Raw genomic sequence first — 5,443 nt, 5'->3', positions numbered from 1 at the left:
CCGAAAATCGCACGTTTTCGCACTTCGTGCGAAAACTTTACGTACAATCTCTAAGAAAAGTCATAGCACTTGATTCCCGTTCAAGGCGCACGTTTTGATGTATTTTGAGGGGTGTCGCGGCTACGCTGTGAGACTAGTTACGCGCCGAAGTTTTGCAAGGAAGAATAATAATAAGTATGAGCAATATTAAGAGTGTGCTCCTTTGCATTGCAAAGCAGGCACACTAATTAAGTATGAGCAATAATATAAGTGTGCTCCTTTGCCTTGCAAAGCAGGCACACTAATAATAATAAGTATGAGCAATATTAAGAGTGTGCTCCTTTGCCTTGCAAAGCAGGCACACTAATAATAATAAGTATGAGCAATATTAAGAGTGTGCTCCTTTGCCTTGCAAAGCAGGCACACTAATAAAAACAAAACAAAAGAATAAAGACAACTTAACAGTAATCATGTTCCTGCAGTACAGGGATCCGGTCAATTGGAGCAGACACTGCAGCTGCGAGCCTGTTCCTGAGGGTGTCCCCAGACCGTTGGAGTGGCTCATCGCCTTCGTCGCAGTCATCCCCATCATCACCATCACCACCTTCATCAGGCTTCAAAATGTCCCCATTCCCAATGCAGAGGTTGTGGAGGAAAAGGCAGTCGATGATGACCTTTGATGCAAACTCCACCTTCACCTCCAGGGCCTTCAAAAAGATGGAGCGCCACCTGGTCTTCAGCACCCCAAATGCCCTCTCCACCACACACCTTGCCCTGGACAGCCTTGTGTTGTACCTGCCCTCGACAGCATTCGGGGGGGGGGGGGGGTGCGCGGCGGCGGTGGCGGCGGTGGCGGCGGCGGCGGCGCGCTGGCCTTACCTTCAAATCTCCGAAAACGTCGCAGCAGATTTACAAACAGGCGTTATTTGGATACACTGACCACATATTGGGAATCTACATGGTTACTTTCTCGCCTGAAAAAATATTAAAACTTACTGAAGTGACATATTAACAGTCATAGAGCCAAAATTAAAACAGCTTTTGTCCTGCTTTAAAATTCGTGCTATCGCTGCCGGCGAGTGCGAAATGCATTCTGGGATACTTGTTTGTATACTACAGTGTGAACAGTCTGCATACTTAATTTCATAATTAGTAGGCAGTATGCAGTACATACAGTACATACATATTGAGTATGTAGTAGGCAGTTATCCGGTTCCGAACAAGCCCTATCTCTCTCTATCTCTCTCAGGTGGTTGGACTCATCTCGTTCTCTCATGCAGCAGGGCGTCCAAGAGAATGACTTACTTTGCCTTATAGAACCCAAGGTGTGTGTGTGTGTGTGTGTGTGTGTGTGTGTGTGTGTTTGTGTGTGCGTGCGTGTGCATGTGTGTTTGCAGATGTATGTGTGAAGCACCACATCATTTTTTTTACTCCTTGCATTACTGATAACTGATCTATTGGCTGTTCCTTCTCTCTTTATTTCCTTCCCTATCTCCCTCTTCCCTCTCTCTACCTCTCCTTCTCTTTCCTCTCCCTCTCTCGTCCTTCTCTTCTTTTCGCCCCTGAGTACTATCAGAGGTGTTCAGTTTGTCTCTTGAAAAGGTTCCATATTATACGATTTCAAATTCTCCTGTGTTTATATACATATATGATAAAAGATATTTCATGTAGACATTGATAATATTTTATTTTTGTTTGAGTGGTTGAATTTAAAGTATATTGCTTTTTCAAAAATCCATTCTTTTTAGAAGGCAGATTCAGACAAACTACAGTAAACACATGAACTGGAAAAGTCTGAACTGGAAAGTCTCCACTCAGCAGATTACCTCATTTAAATTAAAGGAGCTATTGTCGGCCAATCAGGGTCCAGTACTGTGTCGGTTCTGCCTGTCAGGACTTAGTCTTCAAATTCATCCTGAGCCATAGTATATTTGAAAACAAAATCATGAAAATTGAATAATATGAGACGTTAAAAACAGAATGCCAATCAGCTGTACAATTAATGTTTTGTGACCAGAAACCACAGACCTAAGACTCAAACCTGTGATGTCATGTGATGTAAACAACAACCTTTCAGAAAAACAAATTGTGTTTTGCATTTCATGGTCACCGTATTAACTGACTGTGAGAACACAGTGGGTTTTATCTGAGAACAGTAGTATATTTTCTGCTTTAGAATTGCTAATACTGCTATAGCATAGAGCTCATTTGGGCATAAAAATTACCTTGTGAAGAATTCCTCTTGTTCACAAATATTGATTTGACTGTCACAGACCATAGCAACAACATTCAAATACTTAAAGTAACACCTTTTCGTACATACAGTGCTGCATCCATGAAGATGTACATACAGAGTTACACTTGCACAGTTTGACCCTGACGTGATTTGAACACGCAACCTTCTGATCTGGAGTCAGACGCGCTACCGTTGCCCCACAGAGTCTGTTTTACATTGTTGACAGGTTCATTAATCAGCTGAGACAAACCAAACAGCTGACAAAAAAGAAGATAACCTTTATAAATACAGGCAATCCTGCCTATTACTACCTTTATGCACACACAGATCCACATTCAGAATCAGAATCAGAATCAGAAATACTTTATTGATCCCCGAGGGGAAATTGGGTTACATTGCAGTTGCTCACATTGTAGAGGAGAATATATATAAGCATAGAGAAATTATAAGAAAAATAGAAATAAGAAAGTAAGAAATATGTAAAATATGTGCATTATACTACAATATATAACAATGATAATAATAATAATAATATAGAAATAAGAAAAATAAGAATTATGTACAATATGTGCATCATACGCCAATATATACACCAGTGTAAATAATTAAATAATTAAATAATTATTGCACAGTTGAATTTTTATTGCACAAAAAAATCTGTATTGCACAGTTTAAATATAAGTTATAAATTATGAGGTTATAAACTGCTGACAGGGGTGAAATAAGTCCAAGAGCCAGTCTATTGACTGTGTTCGGAATCGGATACTAACCGCATACTAACGTACTATTCATACTAAGTGTGACGTGAAATTAAGTATGTAGTACGTTCCAACTGCATAGTATGTGAATTTTGTGTACGCGAGAAATGCCCGGATGTATACTAGATTAGCAAGAATTTCTGAGTATGCGCCGTGAGCTTACTGAATATACTCAACCGCCCCAAAATGCATTGCGTGTCTTCAGACTTCACATTAATATACTGGGAGCTAGTGAGCTGATATTGTGCTAATACTTACTTCTGGGGGAAATCCCAAAATCAGGTACAGTTGAATCATGTACCGCAGACGACGAGCTGATTGCCTCTGTCGTCTGGTAAGAGGCATGGTTGGATAAAATGTAAAATGAAATGAATAAAATGTAAAATGTTAAAATGTTGATGGCGAGTGAACGTGATGCACAGGACGTTATTGTACAGGTAGGAAAACAAACGGGGGAACGGGGGGGGGGCGTCGGCGGCGGGAGCGGCGGCGCGCTGGTCTGGTTTGTTTACCTTCAAATCTCCGAAAACGTCGCAGCAGATTTACAAACAGGCGTTATTTGGATACACTGACCACATATTGGGAATCTACATGGTTACTTTCTCGCCTGAAAAAATATTAAAACTTACTAAAGTGACATATTAACAGTCGTAGAGCCAAAATTAAAACAGCTTTTGTCCTGCTTTAAAATTCGCGCTATCGCTGCCGGCGAGTGCGAAATGCATTCTGGGATACTTGGTTGTATACTACAGTGTGAACAGTCTGCATACTTAATTTCATAATTAGTAGGCAGTATGCAGTACATACAGTACATACATATTGAGTATGTAGTAGGCAGTACGTTAGTATCCGGTTCCGAACAAGCCCTCAGAGTGTCTGACACTCTGAGGGAGGAGTTGAAAAGTTTGATGGCCACAGGCAGGAATGAGTTCCTGTGACGTTCTGTGGTGCATCTCGGTGGAATGAGTCTTGCACTGAATGTGCTCCTGTGCTTGACCAGCATGTCATGGAGCGGGTGGGAGACATTGTCCAAGATGCCATGCAACTTGGACAGCATCCTCCTCTGTGACACTGCCACCAGAGAGTCCAGCTCCACCCCCACAACGTCACTGGCCTTGCGGATCAGTTTGTTGAGTCTGTTTGCGTCTGCTGCCCTCAACCTGCTGCCCCAGCACACAACAGCAAACAGGAGAGCACTGGCCACCACAGACTCATAAAACATCCTCAGCATTGTCCGGCAGATGTTGAAGGACCTCAGCCTCCTCAAAAAGTTGAGACGGCTCTGGCCCTTCTTGTAGAGGGCTTCAGTGTTCTTAGCCCAGTTCAGTTTATTGTCAATGTACACTCCCAGGTACTTGTAGTCCTCCACAATGTCCACACTGACCCCCTCGATGGAAACGGGTCACCGGTGCCTTGGCCCTCCTCAGATCCACAACCAGCTCCTTTGTCTTTGCCACATGGAACTGCAGATGGTTCTGCTCACACCATGCGACAAAGTTTCCCACCACAGCCCTATACTCAGCCTCCTCACCCTTGCTGATACATCCAACTATAGCAGAGTCATCAGAGAACTTCTGAAGATGGCAGGACTCTGTGTGGTAGTTGAAGTCTGTGGTGTAGAGAGTGAAGAGGAAGGGAGACAGGACTGTCCCCTGTGGGGCCCCAGTGTTGCTGACCACCCTGTCTGACACACAGTGTTGCAAGCACACATACTGTGGTCTGCCAGTCAGGTAGTTGACAATCCAGGACACGAGGGGGGCATCCACCTGCATCGCTGTCAGCTTCTCACCCAGTAGAGCCGGCCGGATGCTGTTGAAAGCACTGGAGAAGTCAAAAAACATGACCCTCACAGTGCTCGCCGGTTTGTCCAGGTGGGCGTAGACGCGGTTTAGCAGGTAAATGATGGCGTCCTCAACTCCAAGTCGGGGCTGGTAGGCGAACTGGAGGGGGTCCAAGAGTGGCTTGACCATGGGTCGGAGCTGCTCCAGTACAAGTCTCTCCAGGGTCTTCATGATGTGGGAGGTCAATGCCACCGGTCTGTAGTCCTTGGAGCCAGCGGGACACGGCGTCTTTGGCACAGGAACGAGGCAGGACGTCTTCCACAGCACGGGGACCCTTTGAAGACTCAGGCTCATGTTGAAGACATGGTGAAGCACTCCACATAGCTGGGGGGCACAAGCTTTGAGCACCCTGGGGTTGACACCATCAGGGCCTGCAGCCTTGCTTGAGTGGAGTCTCATCAGCTGTCTTCTTACATGGTCAGCTGTGAAGCACACTGTAGAGGTTACAGGTAGGGGAGGAGGGGGGGGGGGGGTGGAGTCGTCAGGTTGGAGAGGGCAGTCAGTCTGGGAGCCAGAGGGGGGGGAGTAGGACCCTCACTGGAGGATGGGGGGCTGTAGGAAGGGGGAGGGGGGGCAGTGGAGTAGATGGTGGTTGGAGGCAGACAGCAGATGAGTCAAGGGGGGGCTGG

At 45.2% G+C, this 5,443-nt stretch overlaps 1 non-coding gene across 1 annotated transcript; it reads right to left on the bottom strand.

Moving 5' to 3' along the window:
• Positions 1 to 2,350: 2,350 nt before the first annotated feature.
• trnaw-cca (transfer RNA tryptophan (anticodon CCA)) lies at positions 2,351 to 2,422 on the bottom strand. The gene has a single exon. It is a non-coding gene; the product is annotated as a tRNA-Trp (tRNA).
• Between the last annotated feature and the right edge of the window lie 3,021 nt (positions 2,423 to 5,443).

The sequence above is a fragment of the Centroberyx affinis genome, unplaced genomic scaffold (assembly GCF_046629955.1).
Source record: "Centroberyx affinis isolate AG114_WGS23_722 - 3 ecotype Tasmania unplaced genomic scaffold, CSIRO-AGI_Caff_v1 ptg005562l_1, whole genome shotgun sequence".
NCBI lineage: Eukaryota > Metazoa > Chordata > Actinopteri > Beryciformes > Berycidae > Centroberyx > Centroberyx affinis.
Note: the sequence above shows the minus strand (reverse complement) of the source record. Positions and strands in the feature narration are given on the sequence as shown.